The 24,293-nt window shown below is 43.0% G+C and overlaps 2 pseudogenes; both read right to left on the reverse strand.

Annotated features, from left to right (window-relative positions):
- Positions 1–13,875: 13,875 nt before the first annotated feature.
- LOC126237887 (5S ribosomal RNA) lies at positions 13,876–13,993 on the reverse strand (annotated as a pseudogene).
- A 7,333-nt stretch (positions 13,994–21,326) lies between these two features.
- On the reverse strand, positions 21,327–21,444 carry LOC126238555 (5S ribosomal RNA; annotated as a pseudogene).
- Positions 21,445–24,293: the final 2,849 nt, after the last annotated feature.

The following is a 24,293-nucleotide window of genomic DNA, read 5'->3' on the forward strand; positions in this document are numbered from 1 at the left end:
GTACACGTGGCTGAGAGCCAGGCGGCTTTGGCGTGGCCGGGTGCGAGGACTGTTTACTGTTCCGTGCAGCTCGCCCGTCGGGCCGGATAACCGGACACACAGGTGGCAAAGTTTCAAATGATTCCTGGCAAAGTCAAGTGTGTCCTGCCGATCCAATATATCCATCACTTGTTGAAGGGAGGGATTGACTAGTTTCAAAATCTGTTCCCGTATACGAACATCAGAAATGTTCTGTGCAATTGCATCACATACCATAGTATCGGAATAAGGGAGTCCACATTGACACTCAAAACCACAATCCCTAGTAAGGCCTTGCAAGGTTGCAACACACTCCCTATTAGTCTGACCGGCTGTACGTTTGGTACGAAAGAACGCATACCGTTTGGCAACTACATTGACTGATTCTTTGAAATATGCATCTAATGCAGACAAAATTTCTTCGTAGGACAGAGTTGCTACATTGCGTCGAGGAAAAAATTTCACTATCACACGGTACGTGGTCACTCCGACGCAAGAAAGCAGAAAAGGCGGCCGCTCATTACCTTGAATTCTGTAGGTGGCAAGATGGAATCCAAATTGGCGTGACCACTCCGTCCAGCTTTCCAGTGCTGCATCAAAAGGACGAAAAGGTGGTGCAACTGCGTGTTGTGGCTGCGGGAGCGGTGGAGCGGCGGCGGCCGCATCGTTTTGCATTGCACGTTGACCCTGGACGAGCTGTCAAAGGGCATCCAGTAAGGCCTGCGTCTGCTGATTCTGTAAGCGATAAAATTCGGACAGTACATCTGGAGATTGTGGCGAAGCCATTACACAAGTGAATCAGTCTGTATCAATACGAACGCAAAATCCTCGTCGGCAAACTGTTGTGACTTGGCAAGACAGCCAAGCCACTAGGAGGATTCCGAAAGGCATGCGTTTAAACTCACGCAGGCTGGCGTGAGGTCTGGAACAGTTAAAGGAGTTGAGTGTAGTAAAAAAAGGTACGTAGCTTCTGGAATACTTAACTTTAATCCATAATTGGTTAACATAGGTCTGACGGTACATGCATCACAAGATAAATAGCAAATGATAATGGCGCCTTGCTAGGTCGTAGCAAATGACGTAGCTGAAGGCTATGCTAACTATCGTCTCGGCAAATGAGAGCGTAATTTGTCAGTGAACCATCGCTAGCAAAGTCGGCTGTACAACTGGGGCGAGTGCTAGGAAGTCTCTCTAGACCTGCCGTGTGGCGGCGCTCGGTCTGCAATCACTGATAGTGACGACACGCAGGTCCGACATATACTAACGGACCGCGGCCGATTTAAAGGCTACCACCTAGCAAGTGTGGTGTCTGGCGGTGACACCACAAGTAGCGTCGTGATATAACTGTGTAGCTGTGAAATAAACTAACCACTGTGTCATCTGGTATCTCTCAGAAAGTACTTTAAATCCAGAATGTATTTTCAAGTAAACCAAAATGTTGCATTAAAATCTCATTAGCACTACCGGTATACGTTCTAAGTATGTAAGCCTTATAGTCGTAATCGTGCAACGAACAAGCAAGAATGTACACAAATAACACTGTGTCGCCTGTTCACTACAAAAATGCATTCGTAATTACTGTCTAAATAAGTTCCCAAGTTCTTGACTGGATAGTTAATTTTAAAACATTGTTGCATGTTACTTTTTAAGTGTGATAAAGCGTACTGGTAACGTGAAGTGAAAAATGTTATGGCGAAGACTTAGTTAAAAAACAAATTATCTGTCAATAAATGGTTTTACATGTGAAATGTGGTGTAATCCTTTACTTTTCCTAGTACGCAGAGCATTAGCCTCAACGTAATTATCATGTGGTACACATCGGTAAGGTATGCTCAAATTTTTCTTAAGGGTAGCGTCTATGTTATTGTTCACTGAGCCAGCCGGCGCACGTGTCTTCCTACTGCGTGACTCATTGTCTGTTACCTTTGTTGTCGAACGTCGTTACTGGGATTTGGAGATCTACCTTCTACAAATTCACTTTGTCGAGACGGCCGTGCCCTATTTGAATCCCGCCACTTCAAATTAAATTCTGGTCTGTTGTTAAGATTATATCGTCTGTCGTCATGTCGGTAGTTTCTGTAATTACTTTCTTGTAGGTCACGTGGTGGAGAACTTCTCCCTGACTCGTAACTGCGTGGTGGACCATTGCGTCTGAAGTTGTTCTGTCTCCCTTGATAATAATTATTTTGGTTCCCATAGTGTCTGTTTCTCTGTCTCTGCGATAGTCATTACCGTGGAGAGGTGATCTTTCCCTGTAATTATTACTACTCTGCCAACGGTTGTCATACGGGTGGTGTCTGTTTTGATGATTTGCGTTGTAAGAATAGCCTTGTCGTGTCCAGTTATTACTTCTGTCATCGCGGAATTGTGACAGATGTGACCTGTAATTGTTGTGTTCCTGTTTTCACGTCCCGCGATTGTTAGTGTCAATTTCCAATTCTTGTAACAGTCCCTGGAAAGCTTCAGTGTTATCTTTGCAACGTCTTGCCAAAATAATATGTCGTAAATGTTCAGCCTGTTTGATTAAGCAAATGCGGATGAGGTCTGAGGGGCTGTATGGGTTTGACAGGTACTGATTCTTATGCAACACGTCTTCAAAATATTTGACAAGACTGGAAAATTCACATTGTTCGAAATGTTTCATCATTATGATGCTATGTTTTATGCGATCTTCAGTAGCTTGAGGCCAATAAAATGAGAGATAGGCATAATAAAATTCTCCTTCACTGTGACAATAGTGAATGACCGATCACATTCTCACAGCTGGTCGATTCTCTAAGTAGCCACACATAAATTCTAATCTGTGCTGCAATGACCATTTGGGAGGAAAACAGTGAGAGAATTGATGAAGCCACGCTTCTGGATGAATGTCGTTGCCGGAATTCAGAAATATTTTGAATTTACGTGTATTAACAAACAGCTTATAGTCAAAATCATCATGTCGGCGAGTCGCATATCGGTCATTGTTACGTCGTTTCGGCGGTTCCATCTCAAACTTCGGTGCACCTTGCCAATTTCTTTCATAATTTCCGAAATGCCCTGTGTTATTATTTTGTGGCTTTTCCGTTTTTCTAAGTCCCTCTTCCCGTGTTGGAGAGTGAGTCTCCTCTGAAATATGTAATTCTTGTATTACCTGTCTCAGCTGACCTTGTACTTCCCGGATTTCTCTTTTGTAATGCGAATTGATTTGATTCTGATTTTATTTAAAATTCTTAATTTGTTCATACTCTTCTGTGTCAGTGAAGGCTACCAGTCTTGTGCCATTCAGATCATAATCTGCCTTTGTAGATAAGTTAGTGATCTGATCAGAAAGTTCAGCTACTTTCTCCGATAGTGAACTGATTTCCTCAGTGTGTTTTTCTGAACCAAGTTTCAGAGTGTCCCCTTGTGTGAAATCGTATCTATTGTGTCCTTTAAGTTTTCCTGAGTTTTTGCAAGTTGCGTAACCGAATCGGTAGATGAAACTGAGTCAGTTTTATCTTGCAAGGTGTCGTGATTTTCATGAACAATAGTTTGCAGTTCTTTTATAGCTGCTTCGTTATTCTGTAATGCATTTCCGTGACGCGTGACAATAGCTTGAAAATGCTCACAAATTTGTGTTTTTACATTACAGACTTTTTAATATTTATATTCGATTTTAAGTAACTCTGCAGTTAAATCTTTACGTGTTTGTTCAAGCGTTTGGTACACTGTGTCTATCTTTTGAAGCTGTTGCTGTGTTTGTCTCTGATTTTGTTTCATTTGTTGCTTTAATTGCAATAATAATGTATTAGCGTCTGGAATCTGTTCCTCTATGCTTTTCGGCAGTGAATTTGCACCGGAAACATTCAAATTTTGAAAAGCAGAAGATGTGTCTTGATTTAATTGAGAAAAAGGTGAGGACGCAAAACCTGAATCTACAGTATTCGCAAGATTGTGTCCTGTCGTTTCGGATTACTGAGGAGAGCTGTTGCCGACCGATCGATCGATAATGCTTCCCTGTTCACTAGCTGTTTCAGTGTCTACACGGTTATTTATTGCCTGATCCGTTTCCCTATGGAAATTGACAAATTACTATGTTGAACACCAGTTAATTCATTACACAGTGGGGATAACACACTGCTTTCGTGTTCACTGTCATTTATAAGTTTATTTTGGAGCCTAGTATTACGTTTTTCATACGCCATAATTATCATCTATTTCACACGATAACAAGAAAAGCACAATTTGAAGAGCAAAAGCAAGAAAACTCATTAACATTGCACTGAAAATAATATCTAATTAGTTGCAAGCACAGCTGCGAATTTTTTGGTGCAAATCTACATGCATGCCACAACTGTTTTACAGTAAAACAATGAAAAACTACAACTACAAAGAAGATTCTCTCTACAATTATGCGCTAGCAATAAACAATAGCTACACTAATTACACAAACTACCAGAAAAAATCAGAAGATTCTAGTGAGGTATCCTCGGCAAAGGGTCGACATATGAAACATCCTCTTAGGAAAATTAATAAATAACAGTGCTGGAAAACCTCTACGTTACTTGATTTTCAAACAGCTGAGCAAAACTGAACGTACTCAAGACATTTCTCTCTTTACTTATTCTGATTAACACTAAACTGACACACATTTCTTTTTTTTTTAGCGCAACGCAATCTGACTTTCAATAATCCCTACAAAAGAATGGCCCTGACTAACAATAACCTAAACCTTTCATGAACCATTTACCTCCCAAAAAATCTTCGTTACTCAAACTACTGCATGCGCCAACACTGCCTGCTAAAGATTGTAACTACTGAAGGCACTAACTACTGATAGGTAGCAAATGAAAGATTTGGATGGAGAAGAAACAATGTATTTACCTTAATAGTGTTCAAAAGTAATCATATATGTATAAGTTCATGATATCCAGTATTACAAATTTCCTTTTTTCCGCACTCAAAACTCTGCCATCTCTCTCCCCACATCCACCACTGCTAGCGGCTCACCTCCAACTGCGCAATGCTGCGCGCTGTTCCCATCCAACTGCCCAACACTACAATATCGAATATTCCAACAATGCCAACCAGCCACAGACTGCACACAGCACAGTCAGTGATTTTCATACAGAGCGCTATGTGGCGTTACCAACATAAAAACCTAAACAACCTACTTACACGTGTAGCAATGATGTAATCTACCTGTAACATTTTATTCTCGTTGCTCTTTTTCTTCCATAAATGCTTCTTTTCTGGACCAGGGAAACTCCTTTTTTCTCAGGCGAAAACCCGAGGAAACTTCATCAGCTTTTGAAGAGTTGCTGGTCACTCAAAAGGCAGCTGCTACTCGGCCAGACCAGCCTCCAAAGACAATTAACGGCGATTGGAAGACTGGTGTCCCCTAAATCAGAACAGCAAATCACTGGTGGAAGATGCAGGAAACCACCAGAAACGTTTCAGTTTAGCCTGTGAGTTCGTAGGAAATGGTATAAAGGGCGTACGATGTAACTGGCCACGCTTTCCTATACGAGTTTTGGGATAATTAAGCCAGACCATCCTTGAACCGACTGCGCGTAGGAAAGTTTCCTACCTGTAAAGTGCAGATGCTCTCATAGTTTTATGTCCCCTTGCAGAGCCTTAGCTGCACCACTGACGGTACGAGAACCGCTACAGTCGCAGGTTCGAATCCTGCCTCGGGCATTGATGTGTGTGCTGTCCTTAGGTTAGTTAGGTTTAAGTAGTTCTAAGTTCTAGGAGACTGATGACCTCAGATGTTAAGTCCCATAGTGCTCAGAGCCATTTGAACCATTTGACGGTACGAGAGCATGGTCTACCACATGACTAGATAGTAAGGCATCAAATCAATAACTGCCGACTATGGCCCACAGTGTGTAACTTGAGCGTACAATCAGTACAGTTTACATAAGATCATACATCTTCGGTTATGCCAAAGTTATTCATTTATTTATTAATATAGACGTTTCCTGGCATTCTTAATTTACTTAGACTCCCCCCAATGTCTGAATGTCAAAAGGCAGCTTATGTTAGGAATGATTTATTAATAACAGTTACTTGATTCGCGCCAGAATAAACGTATTTTCCCTACGTATCTCTCTGCTGAAGTCACAAGCGATTTCTACATCGGCACCTCAACTCACTGGGTCTGAAAGCGCCAGATGGCCAACCACCTCTGCTAGCCAGCATGGGAATTTACCGCTTGCTCCTACTCCGTGCGTACTGCAGGGCTCATACACTTCAGGTATGTGAAATAGCAAAACTGGAAATAAAGTAAAATGCGCTCCTATCCGCAAATAAGTGGTAGCTTACAAAGGGATGCTAACTCTGCTTCTTAGTAGCATTTGGGTAGAGACCTCAGGTACCTAGTTGTCAGTATGCTGTGGCGAGTTTTCTCCAGACATGTTTCCTCAGGCAAAATAAATAGCCACTCGTCCAAACTTTGCCCTTCCAATGTGAAAGCCTTGTGAAGCCCAACAAAGTTTCCAGAATTTTGACAAACAAGTCTGCATGTGGTAATGGTGTACGACTCGTTTCTCATTTTCTTATACATCTATCTCATTGACAGATACATGTTTAACTTTATGGTGGGAGCTAGGGAACAAATTTCCAGATACCTGACTGGAAGAGCACTTGGGCCCTTTTTGGGATTGCGATGTCTTTTTGAGGTCTGAAGAAAGTGTACCAGAAATTGAAAGAGGCTGTCGGAATAGCTATTGGCATTCGTATAGGTATTCTCATTCGAACCTCTAATCGGTGATGCTACTCTGGACTCTGCGCTCGTATGTGTTTCTCCTGACTTCGGTCCTCTGCCAAGCCTTCGAAGTTTCACATTGAACTTACGCTCATCCGAGGCGTGTAATCAGCAGGAAGATGAGATCCGCGATTAGCAGTCTCATCACATCGGCTCAGCACAGTAACAGTTAGTAGCGGCCTTAGTTCGGCACCCCTGACTTGTCGGAAACCATCTCAACGGCAGACACGGTAAGATCGCATTTCCAGTGCTCACTCGCGCTTTCGAAAATCGCGGTATGGTAGGGGAATAGGAATTTATTACTGGTTTCTGTTTTGTAATCTTACTAACTTTATCTAAACGCTTCATGCACTGGTATGCAAGTTCTTCTGGACTCTAATTCTTGCTTCAGAGAGGATTTTTCTCGTAACCGCTCACGTTTGCTTCACTATCGAGTTACCTCATTGGTGCTCATGCGTCTAGTGTTGATTCTTTCTGATTCTTTCTTTATTCCTTGATCTGTTGTATGCTGTACTCCATTTCGTCGACTTTTTGTGTCATTTTGAAGTTTTGCAACCACAGTTGAAAATATAATTCGCGTCTTTTATGTGTCTGGACCCCATCTCAATCTTAACGGTCCAGTGTTATGCTTGCGGCGAACCTAGCAACCATTCATTTCCTTATCATTGTTGAAGTTTAATTATGTAAATGTATTATCAAATTGTTTTATAACCGTGACGTTTTTATGCCTCAAGTAATTTTTACACACTGAGTAAATATTATTTTAAAAGATCAAACTCTACCATTCAGCAACCGCTAAAGTAAATTTTTCAATTGAAATGATCGGGTTCTCCAACTATAAGCAACATGCGAGGCCCATGACAAGTTCAGGAATTTAACAAATAAAGTTTTCCGATGTTCGCAGCAGTTTTTTTTTCAAGTATTCTATTCGCTTCATGGGAGGTAATCTATCGTTCTATATGATCTGGGTGATAGATTCACCATCAGCGTGATCTGCATTCACACGGAGCTCCTGGTGAGAAGGAGATCGTGTTCACGCCACATCCTTCCTCTGGCAAGCAAAACACTGAGAGTGATTGTGACTCGAGTGTTAATAAGACTCTTGGAAATTCCTGTGGCAGATCTTAGAAAACGGGGCTCGTAGCACCGTTTCAAGATGCACTTGCTATATGCCGGTCACAGTCTGTCCACTTCTCCTGCTAATATAATACCCCTACGAAATTGTGTAGTTCTATCATCTTCAATTTACACGCGTTGTCCCTTATTAGATACTTATAGGAAGAGATATGGGAGTGCTTTTTGTAATCTTTGCCACAGCTGTTTTTCTGTGCTCGTGGGTGGAGGAGGTCTCTCTACGCTAGAGGAGTTAATGGCTTTATGGGTAGACGTGGCAGTTTACTTGTATCTTGACGGGCACGCGGATTCACTCCCCCCCCCCCCCCCCCCCCTGTCGCCGTAGGTTCGAGTGTTTTTTTCTTAGCATAAGTTAGTTTAAGCAGTGTGTAAGTCTAGGGACCGGTGCCCTCAGCAGTTTGGTCCCTTAGGAATTGACTCACATTCGAACATTTTTAGATTCACTTCGGCTTGTACTGTTGGCAATGAGAATGTGGGGACCTAGTATCGGGATGCCGTTTCCTCCGTCTTTAGATACGCTTAATAAGGTAGAATCCTCTATTGTAGCTGCCAATGTTTGAGCGATATGGTACGGCTGGGGAAGATTTTTAAGATTTTTCATTTCGCGGATCATGAAGTGGAAACTCGGTTCTTGGTTAACATAACACTCTCTGGACAACTATTTCTCGATTACCTCTCGTGTACTCAGAAAATCATTAGATTACTCTTTACCTTCACGTAATGCAGGAACTATATCCAATCAAAATTGTTCAGTTTACTAATACTGTTTGGGCTTCCCTTGCTTCTGTCCAAGTGGGACAGGCGGCTTGCCACGGTCCGAGTGGCTCCCCACACGTCGGAGGTTCGAGTCCTCCTTCGGGCATGGGTGTGTGTATTGTCCTTAGTGTAAGTTAGATTAAGTTACATTAAGTAGTGCGTGAGCTTAGGGACCGATGACCTCAGCAGAAATTTCAAGAAAAAAAAATGTCCAAGTTATTGTTAGTGTCAACATGGTTTAACGGAGGCATTTCGAAATTTTCAAATATTTATCTCTTAACCTACCATGCTTGCTTAGTTAAACTACGGAAACGAAACTGAAATACCCATTTTAGTTTCCTTGTCGCTGGATTCACATTTTTGCTCTGGACGATGGGAAACATACTGAGGGCAACTATTCTTAGACGCATTGCATAGTCGCAGGGTTCGCTACATTCTTAGACGCATTGTGCCTTGAGTAATTTATTTAACAGGGACTGGATTTGCAGAAATAGAGTGATTTATTTCGCGTCGACATGCAGCAAAGTGATATGTTGTTGGCGCTAAGGCAGACGATGTCTTCGGTTTTGTTGTACAGCTGAGATGAAATATCAGGGCGATTACAAAGCATTGTTCTATGTTTTTAGGGAACTGTAAATGTTTATCTGTTAAGGGGCAATCAAAAAGTTTCCGTTTGAGGTCGTCTCTGCGGCGTATATGCAAGGTAGCGTGACCCCGATGTGGGTATATAAGCACCGATATGTAGGCAAGAGATTAGGGTGTCATTCGGGTCTTTCCGACTTACTTGCGGTAAACTGGTAACGTGAACTATGGCGACGTTATTACCAAAGGCATGAAAGCGTAATAAATCACCGAAACTGGTAGCCCAAAAAAATAACAGTTTGGAAATTAGAAGGCTGAAATGTGTTTGATTTGACATTCAGTACTGAACAACTGGGTCTCGCTACCATCTCTGAAAAGATGGACATACAGAGACTTTTTACCAAATGCGTCGAAACGGAGCCAGCATGCTGTTATCGGTAGATACGCATCGGATAATGAAACAATGTGTATTGGGTAGCATGTCTGTCGAGAACCACAGTTGTGAAGTGGTTCGTGACATATAGTGGTGGTGCTTCATGAGAATGCACACCTGCATACAGAACATGTCGTATTGCAGAAGTGGGAGACACTCAAGCACATGTCCTATAGTCCTGATCTCTCTCCATAGATCCCTCGAGAAAGGCCTTCAAGGGTCGACGAGTCTGTCGAACGAGAATGTGCAGCAGTCATTTAAGAATTTCTTGAACTTAGCACGACACAGTGTTTTACCAAATGTGTATCTTCAAACTGCTGCGTCTGTGGTATGATTTCCTCGGTACTCACGGCGATTTGGCCTGATTGTCGTACCGATTTTGGATGAAGAGCCTTCGAAGAATACTCCTTGATCGTCCCTTATTCCTATCTTTATACTGTACAGTCTCATTAATGTGACCACCTGTCAAAATCCCAGATAACCACCTTTCTCAGAGCAGACCGCTGTAAGACTTGCAGGAGTCAATGAGGTTCTGGTATGGAATGAGAGAGATGTGGAGCCAGGCCGACTCCACTGCCACGATCAGCTGCGCTGCGTTTCTCGGTTGAGAATCTATGGCGCGAACTGCCCAATCGAAGAGGTCCCACATATTCCCGATTGGATTTCAATCCGGGGAGTTAGTTAGGTGGGCAGCAGAGTTCTCTAAACTCATCGTGGTACGTTACATCATCCAGATATAGGTGCTGTCGTTCTGAGGACAAAACAAACTACATAAAAGGGTTGGAGGGGGAGGGGTCCCAAAGAGTAGATGTATACTTACGTTGATCCATTGTTCTACATCTACATCTACATTTATACTCTGCAAGCCACCCAGCGGTGTGTGGCGGAGGGCACTTTACGTGCCACTGTCATTGCCTCCCTTTTACTGTTCCAGTCGCGTATGGTTCGCGGGAAGAACTACTGCCGAAAAGCCTCCGTGCGCGCTCGAACCTCTCTAATTTTACATTCGTGATCTCCTCCGGAGGTATAAGTAGGGGGAAGCAATATAGTCGATACCTCATCCAGAAACGCAGCCTCTCGATACCTGGACAGCAAGCTACACCGCGATGCAGAGCGCCTCTCTTGCAGAGTCTGCCACTTGAGTTTGCTAAACATCTCCGTAACGCTATCACTCTTACCAAATAACCCTGTGACGAAACGCGCCGCTCTTCTTTGGATCTTCTCTATCTCCTCTGTCAACCCGACCTGGTACGGATCCCACACTGATGAACAATACTCTAGGTCGAACGAGTGTTATGTAAGCCACCTCCTTTGTTGATTGATTACATTTTTTAAGGACTCTCCCAATTAATCTCAACCTGGCACCCGCCTTACCAACAATTAATTGTATAAGATCGTTCCAATTCAGATCGCTCCGTACGCATACTCCCAGATATTTTACAGAAGTAACTGCTACCAGTGTTTGTCCCGCTATCATATAATCATACAATAAAGGATCCTTCTTTCTATGTATTCGCAATACATTACATTTGTCTATGTTAAGGGTCAGTTGCCACTCCCTGCACCAAGTGCCCATCCGCTACACATCTTCCTACATTTCGCTGCAACTTTATAATAGTGCAACTTCTCTGTATACTACAGCACCATCCGCGAAAAGCCGCATGGAACTTCCGACACTATCTACTAGGTCATTTATAAATATTGTGAAAAGCAATGTTCCCATAACACTCTCCTGTGGTACGCCAGAGGTTTCTTTAACGTCTGTAGACGTCTCCCAATTGAGAACAAAATGCTGTGTTCTGTTTGCTAGAAACTCTTCAATCCAGCCACACAACTGGTCTGATATTCCGTAGGCTCTTACTTTGTTTATCAGGCGACAGTGAGGAACTGTATCGAATGCCTTCCGGAAGTCAAGGAAAATGGCATCTACCCGGGAGCCTGTACCTAATATTTTCTGGGTCTCATGAACAAATAAAGCGAGTTGGGTCTCACGCGATCGCTGTTTCCGGAATCCAAGTTGATTCCTACAGAGTAGATTCTGGGTTTCCAGAAATGACACGATACACGAGCAAAAAACATGTTCCAAAATTCTACAACAGATCGATGTCAGAGATATAGGCTCATAGTTTTGCGCATCTACTCGACGACCCTTCTTGAAAACTGGAACTATCTGTGGCCTTTTCCAATCATTTGGATCCTTCCATTCCTCTAGAGACTTGCGGTACACGGCTGTTAGGAGGGGGGCAAGTTCTTTCGCGTACTCTGTGTAGAATCGAATTGGTATCCCGTCAGGTCCAGTGGACTTTCCTCTGTTGAGTGATTTCAGTTGCTTTTCTATTACTTGGGCACTTATTTCGATGTCAGCCATTCCTTCGTTCGTGCGAGGATTTAGAGAAGGAACTACAGTGCGCTCTTCCTCTGTGAAACAGCTTTGGAAAAAGGTCACTCTCAGAATGACGAGATCACCTAGGGAGTGCCACGAAAACATTACAAAGACCATAACGCATGCAGCGTGTTAGCTTCCACATGTTTCACGCTGAATACGCCAACATCCACTCGTCATCTGGAAAGGCCACCTGTCGCCGACTATTGAGCACCTGGTAGCTCCATGCAGTCAGAGTAATATCCGTGCGCCTATGTCATGGCCACACAATTTGGTTAATTTATTATGTGTCTTTTTCATGGCTGTCCAATTTAATTTATGTAAACGAACGCTTGAGACAGTACAGAACGAGGTGACATGGAAGCGGACACGATAGGGTGAAAACTACTAGGAGAATCTAAGTTCTAATTCACGAATACGGTTCCAGAAAGAAGACGGTATGTATGTCAAGCTGGCATAGCCAGCACCTGAAACACGGAAGTGGTAGCAAGCCACCCGGATTGAGCGCCTATTTAACTGGAGGTGGAAGGTGGAAGGTGAGAAAACCGGCCGTAGAAAGTTACAAAGGACAAGACACCGAGACATGGAACTAGTGAGCAGTAACAGTCATTAAGTAGTTTCTAGATTGTAGCCAGCAAGGTATTTCACAGTTACTCAGACCCGAGGAGCCATCGCATCGCAGTTGAAGATGTGGAGCGTAGCGTGATGCCAGAAGAGCAGCAGCACCAACTCTTTCTCGTGGAAGTAAGAGCCATGCAGAAATAAACATTCTAGAAGGAGCCTGTAACCCATTTGGGTGATAAACTGACTTAAAGTTCAGAAGTTTTGGACGTCTTTGTGTGCCAGATAATGGTTAGTGAATACAAACAGGGATTTCGTTAAAAGAATCAGATTGACTAGTAGTATAGCTCTAGTGTCCGATGGCTAGAAACCAAGACTGTCAAACAAGTGGAGCAGTCTTTGGGAACATTAATTTGGCTAGTGAGGAGTAAGAGAGGTTACTGTAGGCACCTCTCCCAGTAGTAGAAATAGTTGTTAAAAAAACTGGTAAATGCTTTAAACATAACCTGCTTAACTACTTTATACCCTGATAAATAACCCTCTTCGTAATCATCACTTTTCCAAAGTGATTGAGGTATGCTTTTACTCCCTCTCATTTCCTATGAGCAATTGTAGCCCAAGGTGCTAGGTGTATGGGACTTGTCAAGGCATTCTTATAGACGATCGGAAGTTAGGTGAGTTCAGGAATATTATGTACTCATATTCCTGAATGGTTACAGCAGGAACCCAACAGGGCTATGTAGGTACCAAATTCGAAGATGGAACAAGGAGCCCATTTCGAAGCCCAGCCAAGCTTGTCGAAGCTAGGAAATTTGACGAGAAACGCTCGTAGGGTCCATACGACTACGCCAAATGGAGAACGACTTCACCATTGTCATCATGGTCATCACGACAGACGAATTCACAAGAAAATGACAACAAGATTAACATTAAGCTCCTTTTTGCTTCTCTACAAGGAATCCATCCAGTAGCAATGAAGTTAGTGGAATTAGTGCTAAGCAGACATTAGTCTTTAAGGGGGGGGGGGGGGAATAAGTCAGAGTTAAGAGGGTTGATTGAGGTTGTGTGGAATGAAAGCACTCCGTCTTCAGGCCACAAGTGGCCCATGAGGACCATCCAACCGCCGTGTCATCGTCAGCGGAGGGTGCCGATAGGAGGGGCGTGTGGTAAGCACACCGCTCTCCCGGTCGTTATGATGCTTTTCTGTGACCGGAGTCGCTACTATCCGGTCGAGTAGCTCCTCAACTGGCATCACGAGGCTGAGTGCACCCCGAAAAATGGCAACAGCGCATGGCGGCCCAGATGTTCACCTACCCAAGTACCGGCCACGCCCAACAGCGCTTAACTTCGGTGATCTGACGGGAACCGGTGTATCCACTGTGGCAAGGCCGTTTCCACTGTGTGGAATGAAGATAAAGTACTATTGTTTCAGTAGATAAAGGCAGAATTACTGGAGATGAACGGCTAAGTTAACAGCACGACAAGACTAACACGTGGAGCCAGATATGAGAAAAATTAGAAGAGAATTATTCTGATAAAAGAAGTATTGAATTCTATGCATGTCGTGTGTTTCAAGCCAGACAGCGCCCAGAAGAAACAATCACATCATGGGAAATGGAATCGATGAGCAGTCCAGATCGCTAAGAGTGGCTGTAACAAGACGACAGATACAGTACAATTTAAAGGCACTTTAGATTTCGTATACACATTAGGATAAGCGTGTTTTATTCAGGGTTTAGAGAGTGATCGAATTCTAACGAGTGCACGAAGGAATAGCGGATGATCGCCTTAAGTGACACTGTAGAAGTGGCACTACGGTGAGTGGGAGTACTACTATCAGCAGAGAAAAGGTATCAGTTCCCAATACTTACCCATAGAGAAAGTGAAAGAAAAAATAATACAAGAGACGAGATGTTATAATTGTGGGCCAAAGTTCAACTAGCGGCATATTGCCGAAAACTGTACAGATATTCGAAAATACGATGGGTAACGACAGCCACATGGGCACAAGAGGACAGAATGGTTCTGAATTTCTGTTATCATTGTGGTAAACCAGGGCATACAGACGCTGAGTGTGGAAAAATAATTATCTGAAACCAGCACCACACACGCTGGCATCAAGAGAAAGTTTGTGAGAGACCTAAATACTACAGATGCATGACGTTTAGGCATATTAAGGCTCAATGTAGACAGAAACTCATAGGAAACTTGGGGAACAAAAAGGAATACAAAAAGGAAAACAAAAACGTGAAACACTAAGCAGATGCGTTACCACAAAAAAGACCAAAAATCATATTATTGTAAACATGACACAATGCTACGACTCAGGAAAAAAGTGGCAGCTGTTCTTTGCTACAGGAGCACATGTAAGTCTCGCGAAATAAGAATGGCTACAGGAGAAAAGCAATTAGTGATGAGGACATTCATAGGCTGAAAGGCGTCACGCAAGATATGGTGAATTTAGTGGGGAGCACAGGTCTGTGATTCTTTCTAGCGATGAAAGTGCAAGGAGAGCGCAAGTTCCATATCACAGTGAAAGTGGATGGTATTCCTCATGACAGTTTGCTACTAGAAGGTTTCTTAAAGATGCATATCACTGATGAAGGCAAAGTGACAAATCTGGGACACAAATGGATGAAGTATGTGATTTGACCCCCAGAGATATCACATATGCAATCCCCACCTCCCTCACAAGCCTCCAAGTTTCTGAGAGTTTTTCCTAGTATGGACAAAAAACTCAAGAAACTGATGAGCTCGATTTATAAGTTTCAGGGTTCATATAAATAATATCAGAGTGTTAAGCCCTTAATCTTCACAATATTTTTCCAACGGAAACCTAAGCTTCTGTTTGCGCAACTACATTTGCAGAACAAACTTAAAAAAAAATTAATTTGAAAGGTACAGTAACATCGTTTCAATATTATTGAAGTTCTTTACAGCAGTTTGATATGAAAAGCCCTTTTCTGCTTTCAAATGTAGCGTCTTTTCGCACAAGGAATAAGCCATTTATGAACATACAAAATTACACCTACTAACATTTACCAATTACGAGCTTTCCACACTACGAAAAACATTTTCTAAAACTCTTGTTTTCTAAAGATAAACAGTCCTCACTGCTCGTGGTATTCACTTGGTAAGTGAATCCAAAATTTACTACGATATAAGGTATGGTACATAAGGTACATGTAAGACCATTAAACAAATTATCTCACCAGTTGCTTGAATTGACTGTCCCACTTCTCTTTATTGGGTTCACACACTACTAACTCCTTCCTTCCTGGATCCAATACCCAGATTCCATTATTAATTAATATTGCATTCCAACTGAAAATTACAAAAATGTCGTTTGCAAGGATTAAGTATCCAGTGTTTACCTGTCAGTTTGTTTGGCCTACCATTTGTAACCACAACTTTAATTCCAGTAATAGAAACGTGAGGTAGGTATGCATTTTCTTTTATTTGTTTACAGAGGCTTTCTGCAATAGACCTCCATGGGTTCAAATGGCTCTGAGCACTACGCGAGTTAACTTCTGAGGTCATCAGTCTCCTAGACCTTAGAACTAATAAAACCTAACTAACCTAAGGACATCACACACATCCATGCCCGAGGCAGGATTCGAAACTGCGACCGCAGCGGTCACTCGGTTCCGGACTGTAGCGCCTGGAACAGCACGGCCACTTCGGCCGGCACCTCCATGGGCACAAACGTTTGTGCAGTGTATATGATATCCGGGTTATCTTCTTATAACAAGTCCTTTTCTAAGGCCTCCACAGTATAAGTTCCATGAAAATTTTCCTAACACCCAAAGTCTTTCCCCCGTCGCTTTCCAAACGTTTAGCATTTTCTGTAGTTTCCAGATCCTCTCACGTAATGTGCCCTCTGCCACTTTCCTCTCACTACAGCTGCATCCTGTACGCCCTTCGCTTCCTTCAATATTCTTCTCATTCTCACTACTCTTATTACATTCGTCATCATTATTCTCTTCTTTTCCTAAATAACAGCCATAAACTGAATCCCAGAAACATTCATATAACTTATGAGTAATGTACAAGTGCCCCTAGTTGAAAAAAGTTCTTTTAATGCACAAAAATAGTAGCAAAATCCATATAACCAAAGCACATCAAATAATTATTACATCTCTCTTAAGAGAACGTGTACGCTGGATAATGTAATTAGTCTGAACAAAACATTGGTGGATTTGATAGTCAGTACCATAAAATGTTATTCCTTGAAACACGAGGACAGTAAAATAAATGTTGATTCCATTTCTGCCTCTTTACATCTTGTCTTCAAAATAATAACAAACCAAAAAACAGCAGCAGGTAACATCCGGTAAAATGAGTGTCAGTTGTGTTATTGAAACAAGCAACAACTACTTCAACTTTAATTTTTATTGAAACTTGTAACAGTCACAACATAAAATGATGGGAAAAAATCCCAACACCAAAAAATGATTAATATAGAGTAATGAAATTTCGAGAACACATTTGTCCAGATCACATATTTAAGTGACTAACATTGCAGGATCACAGGTTAATGTAAGCATGAGAAAAGTTACTGCAGATGTGACATGCTGGTAAATTAACAACCGATGTAGGCGCTGGAATGTCGAATGTAAGCATGCAGACATACATGCATTGTGTCGTACCAGTGCCAGATGTCAATTTGTGGGGTGGAGATCCCTGTCTGTTGCACGTGGTCGGTCATTACAGCGACGGTTAGTGCTTTTTGTGGATGACGCTGGAGTTGTCGTCCCATATGTGCTCTACTGGGGACAGACCTGGTGGTCGAGCAGGCCAAGGAAACATGTCGACTCTCTGTAGAGGACGTTGGGTTACGACAACGGTATGGTGGCGACCGTTATAATTTTGGAAAACAACCTCTTGACTACTGAACTCAACAGGTCGAACCACCAGACTGACATACAAACTTGCAGTCAGTGTGCATGGGATAACCACGAGAGTGTTCCTGCTGTTATATGAAATCGCCCCTCAGACCATAGCCCCAGGTGTGTCTAGCATGCAGACAGGTTGGTTGCAGGTCGTCAACTGGTCTCCTTCTAAGCAACACACGGCCGTCCCTGACACCGCGACAGAACCAGCTTTCATCAGAAAACACAACAGATCTCTAACTTGCCCTCCAATGAGCTCTCGCTTGTGCTGCTGAAGTTGCTAACGGTGGCGGTTTGGGGTCAGTGGAATGCACGCTACAGGGCGTCTGGCACGGAGCTGTCCTTGAAGTAATAGATTTGTAACAGTTTGTGGTTGTCACTGCGGTGCCAGCGGCTGCTCGAATTGTTCTTGCAGATGCAGTGCGATGCGCCACGGCCGCACGACAAACACGGCGGACTTCCCTCTCCGTGTTGTCACGTGATCGCCCGGAACCCGCACTTCTTGCGGCAGTAGCTTCCCGTGGCCACCGCTGTCAGTGGCTACATTCCTGCGAAGTCTCCCTGCCATATCACAGACGGCACACCAGCTTTCGTAGCCCTATTAAACTACTAGTTCAAATTCAGTGAGGTGTTGATAATAGCGTCTTCACCGTCTTAAAGCCGCTCTTGATTAACATCAACTGTTTACGTCCAATTTCAATGGAAACTTGCGGTCATGAGCGTTACAGCGTGTATTTGAAGCGAACCTGATTTGCATTCTCATAGTAGTGCCACTAGCGTCACTCTTGTGCGACTGACGCGAAATTTGAACTGTCGTCATCTTTCACCTATAGAAACACGACTACCAATTTCCGTTCACCTCGTACAACTCCTTGGTGCTGGGATGTATTTTTTCCATTACTGTATCTACGAAATACTACTTGTATAACAGCTAAGAAAGAGAGTGTAAACTTTGTCTACCCAAAAGTAACATTTGTTTGACATAGTGAGTGACACACCTGTATCCGGTCGCTGCATCCGCTTTAATGTAAAGTAATATGCAGTAACTAGATGTCCTTATTTTGCTATATTCCACTCTGGCAACGACTTGTCTACGTAGCTAGAACAATACTTTGGCGTTTAGTAGTTACTATTTGGATGTACATAAAGTACACAAGGGAAGATGAAATAAGGTTACTATAGTAACTAATATCCACTTCTCATAACAAACAGTTATTACATGATTCTTGGCCTTAGCTTCGAGGGAGCTGAATTACTTAACTTCTCCAAGTGATTTAACAAACAGGGTTTCACTCAAGTCGGGTGGCTGCATACTACAGTCATATATCGCTACACAAATGGCTACACACTCCATACTGGAGAGCTTGTAAGGCTACTGTCTTGAAGTGTGGTTCAACAGTTCCCCACGACCTTCAGTCGACTATATTCCAAATACAGAGCATGTTTACCGGCCCATACAAGAAGAAGCTGCGCTTTCAAAAAAATGGTTCAAATGGCTCTGAGCACTATGGGACTTAACTTCTGAGGTCATCAGTCCCCTAGAACTTAGAACTACCTAAACCTAACTAACCTAAGGACATCACACACATCCATGTCCGAGGCAGGATTCGAGCCTGCGACCGTAGCGGTCGCGCGGTTCCAGACTGAAGCCGGCCGGCGCTGCGCTTTCAGTACCATTCCATGTTGAGAGATACATTATAGATTTGCATCACGGCACGCAGCCCTTAAACATTGTTGTTTTACTCCTTTGTCTTCAAACGGCAATAACGCATAACAGTATCCACAGTTAGGTCGGCTAGTGATGTCTTACATCGCTCCACATCCTCTCGTTCTAGACCACAGCAACAGAAAGGCGTCACATTGTCTCGCAAGGTCCAGAACACACCTAAACGCACCAAAACAAACCTGTAAGTGATATTCCACCCTAATTGTTGTCAACCGCCTTACCAATCGTATACAAAGAAACCACTTTTAGATTTACGGAAGTAGATTCCTGCACGAGAAAATGGCTCTGAGCACTATGGGACTTAACATCTGTGGTCATCAGTCCCCTACAACTTAGAACTACTTAAACCTAACTAACCTAAGGACATCACACGCATGCATGCCCGAGGCAGGATTCGAACGTGCGATCGTAGCGGTCACGCGGTTCCAGACTGAAGCGCCTAGAACCGCACGGCCACACCAGCCGGCCCTGTACAAGACTCTCACTCGTATTACAAGTAAGTTGTACACCATTTTAGTCAATCGAAGTTTTTCCAGATGGATGTGTCTTACGATACCACAGAACACATTAATTACAGTTAACACATATGCATCTTATCTGCACGTCTATGAAAAGAAATATATTTTCTTGTTAGCATTTTTAATGCTTGGTGCCCTTTAGTTTTGGCTAACGTTAAATAAACTTTTAATTGACATTAGCGCATCTCTTACTGGTTCACGCGCACATCTGAATATTGCATAGTTCCGGGCACAGATGGCGCAGTGTTTCATTCACACTACTTAACGTGATGTCAGTCCGTGAGGCATAACAATATAGATCCGCGTAACAGTATCTTTGATAGTTTATGGGGTTACAGTATGGCAGAATAAAGTAGAACAGCAGATGGCTGCTAACTAAGCAACGCAAGGTTCAGATATGGGCCGCTTTAGGCCGTCAGAGGAGGTGAGGGAAGACGGGCTTTCTCACTTTTCTGTTGTAGAAGTAGTAGTAGTTGTAGTAGCAGCTACCTTTTTTTTAGAATCAACCTTTATACACTTTAGTCAGCGAGAACGAAAACTATTAGCTCGTGTTATTTCTTGTAAACCGCCAGAATTGCCAGGACTACTCAAAGTGCGAAAGCTTAACCCAAACCTACAAGGCGGCCAAATGCGGAAAGCATAAGGCGAGGAGACCAGGCACATGCCAGGACATCTGCAAGTGCTTGGTTGCCATGGTAATGTGACATCACTACGAGGAACAGAAGAAGTCGAGGTGGCCAGACACATGCCAGGCCACCTAAAAACGATCGGTTGCCGTAATAACCTGACGTCACTAATAGGAACAGAAGACGTGATACAGGCTGTCGTAGGCGTGCTGCCATGTGCTTCTTTGGCACAGGAGGTCAGCAGCTGCGGTGCCGCCTCTCTAGGTTTCTATTACGCTAATTGTCCTGTGTGCAGTGAATATGGGTGAAACCGAACCTTCTACAAGGTCTGATGTACAGCTTTCGAGTGAGGACGTCATTACTTCGTTGCAGGAACTTTCATTTTCAAGGAGGCGTGAAGTTGAAGAATATCTAAACAATGGCGCCACACCTCGTTCAAAAAGATCAGTTCAAAACAAGTGCATTTAGAAGTTCATGGTATGAGGAGAGCGAATAGTTAAGTGTTATCCCCACAAAACGAAATTATTTTGCTCGCCATGTTTGCTTTGAAGTACAAGAAAAAGTGTATGACCCAGAGAGGTTTCGACTACCCGAGCAATCTGCCTACAGATTTAGTACAGCATGCTTCTTCTACAGATCATCTAAGTAGCTTTAATTCATATGAACTATTATGCACACAAATGTTTAGCATTTATGGCTACTTAATGGTCATCGTAAACTTCACAAATTGATGAAAATCGGACAACAACGAAGTGGAAGTCAACAGAGCACTCCGTCTTCAGGCCACAAGTGGCCCATCGGAACCATCCGACCGCCGTGTCATCCTCAAATGAGGATGCGGATAGGAGGGGCGTGTGGTCAGCACACCGCTCTCCCGGTCGTTATGATGGTATTCTTGACCGAAGCCGCTAGTGTTCGGTCGAGTAGCTCCTCAGTTGTCATCACGAGGCTTAGTGCACCCCGAAAATGGCAACAGCGCATGGCGACCAGGATGGTCCCCCATCCAAGTGCCGACCACGCCCGACAGCGCTTAACTTCGGTGATCTCACGGGAACCGGTGTATCCACTGCGGCAAGGCCGTTGCCCCGAAGTCAACAGAGACATAATGAAAATTCCAATTGACATCGTAAGTCTTGTCGGTAAGTAGAAGCTAGCTAGGTTTCAGAGGTCGTGAGGAGATAGTAGATTCCCTAAATGCCGGAAATTTCGCGACAATTTTTAAACTTTTGCCTAGCAAAAACGAAGATTTGAAAGCAAACGGGAAGAAAATTGTCTATTTCCAGGGATTTTCTAAAACTATACAGAACGAATTGATTGAAGGAATAAATGAGAGGATTTGTGAATACATATATTCAAGTTGGATAGAACCTCATTTTATGCCTGCATTGTGGACGAAGCAACAGACGATTCAGTCAAGTCACAATGCTCTAGTGTTTTTAACTTGGGGATTCGAACGACGACATTCAAGAACATTTTCTTTGATTTTATTATATTAGCCAAGCTAGAACTCTTGCTGCTTTATTCATTGTGCTAAGTGGTATTTCGGAATTTTGATATGAAGAACAAACTGGTGGTCCAAACCTACGATACTGCTTCCGTTCTGGAAGAAAAATTAAATGGCCTGCAAAGTAAGGTCCGTGAGATTCCTCCCCCCACCCCCCTCCAAGCTCTTTTTACTCACAGTGAAACGAGATGGAACTGTAACGCTAGAATAGTATCTGCCGTTCACGAAAACCGTCCAGGGCTAATTGAGGTTTTAAATAAAGTAATTGACAGACCATACTGTAGAACAACGATTACATAGGAAGTCTGCGTATCTCAAAAATAACCTAACAGACTCTGATTTTGCTTTCCCGGCCTCTGTATTTCAAGGTGTTTTTTGAAAATTGAACTGCTTTTCAACATTTTTCAGAAAAAAACCAATGATGCGCTGTTTAATGACAGTTCTGCCCCAGAATACATAGCTTACATATAAAAGTTAAGAATTTGATCGAATTTTGAAGTTCCAAGAAACGATCGACTGGTTGGCAAACTGAATGAATAGAGCTGAAATAATGGATGAATGCACTGGAAATCCACTAATTCGAAATACAAACAGGTGTACTTCCAGGTACTGGATGATATTGTAACACAGCTGGAAGAAAGAATTCAACATCGTGATAAACTGATCTTTCATAAATTAGGCTATGCTTCTCAGATCGCCAATGATGCGCGGCGTTTCCCTGTAGACGGTTGGGATTTATTATGCTGAGTTCTTCAGTAGCTCTGGATTACATCTAGAACTGGAGACCATTTTCTTCCCAGCCTAAAGAAACATTTCACTCTCTCAGTTTGGGAGGTAAAGCATGATTGTGAATGAAACGGACCAAATTCTTCCAGCAGCTTTGAGACTATTTTGCCAAAAGGAGTTTTTCTTGCGTTAAACGCATAAAAACGTATTTGAAGCACAGTTTGGCCAACGATCGCTTATCAGTCCTTGCTTGTACCTCAGCCGAAAAACAAGTACTGCGAATACTCGAAAGCTGAAAGACATGGCATGGCGATGTCATCGAAAGGTTCAGGAAGAAGAGGGACCATCGAGTTAACTTGTTTCTTAAGTAACAGCGCTCAAATGCTCAGTTCGCTGTAAGTAAAAGTAAGTGTTATTATTACTATTAGCAGCAGCAGTAATAGTGATATTAGTAGTACTGGGGGTGGTGGTGGTGGACATTAGCAACGCTTCGTGTGCGTAGATTATAGGGGAAGGAAAGGGAATTTTCCATTGCGTTCCATGGCGTTTAAGCCCATAATCCACCACTGTCTTAGCCATAAAAGGCTGAACAAACAACTCACCCACTGCTTGGATGAAGAGAATGTTGTACCTGCCCCAATTACAGATCTGGGTTACAGCGGCAGGGACATGCAGATTATAAACTGGAAATAACTAAAGGCCCTTAGGATACCCAGAATCCCTTACTGAGTGTGCTAAATATGAGAATGGACGGGGAAATGGTGGTTGATTGTACAATAACCTCCAGCTGGATGGTTCAGATGGCTCTGAGCACTATGGGACTTAACATCTGAGGTCATCAGTCCACTAGACTTAGAACTACATAAGCCTAAGGACATCACACATCCATACCAGAGGCAGCCACGTGGTTCCAGACTGAAACGCCTAGAACCGCTGGACCACAGCGGCCGTAAACTTCCAGCTGCTTCAATAAATCTTTCAAGGGAACAACTTCCTTTAAGGATAAACATTATTTTTATACCGTTATAACAACATTCTTAACACGAGTAATCTGCGATTTTTGCATTCCACGTTTTTCAACGAGGAAACTAATAGACCTACAGAAAAAATGTAATGCAGTTTATTGTTGTACTGGAAACACCTTCGCTAGGAACCGCGGTGTTCGAGTTTTTCTAGAGAAATATAAAAATGTGACATTTAAACCCACCACCAACCCAACACTCAACCGGTCAGGATTTTTAGTGTGTTGATCAGGGCACTCCCACCTGGCACTGTGCAAAAATTTGTATCTACACGATTTTTCCCCTAATTTTCCTTCGTTGGTTTGACTACTTGGGCTGCATGCACGGTAGAGAGATTCGGTGACCAAGGGAGATTAACGCTAGCGAAACAAACGGGAGTTCCAGTATGTGCGTAATGCGAGTTACAACCTCAACATTAGGGTAACTCCGTCAGCGCTCGGGCAGTCCCAACGACGTTCGGTTATTGCAAGGTTAACAGCGTCAGATGTGTTCGGTACTCTTGCTGGCTCCTGTGTTTGGTTTGCTGTACTGCTGAAGCAGTGACATCGGGAACCCCTCGATATCAGGTGTCTTTACGCGGCGTCCTTTTCAGGGATCACCGTGAATACGAGATATACGGAGTACTTTACTGGTTTACATTTTTACATTTCCTTTGCCTTTGTTTCTTGCACTGAGTTAAAAC

The sequence above is a fragment of the Schistocerca nitens genome, chromosome 2, assembly GCF_023898315.1.
Source record: "Schistocerca nitens isolate TAMUIC-IGC-003100 chromosome 2, iqSchNite1.1, whole genome shotgun sequence".
NCBI lineage: Eukaryota > Metazoa > Arthropoda > Insecta > Orthoptera > Acrididae > Schistocerca > Schistocerca nitens.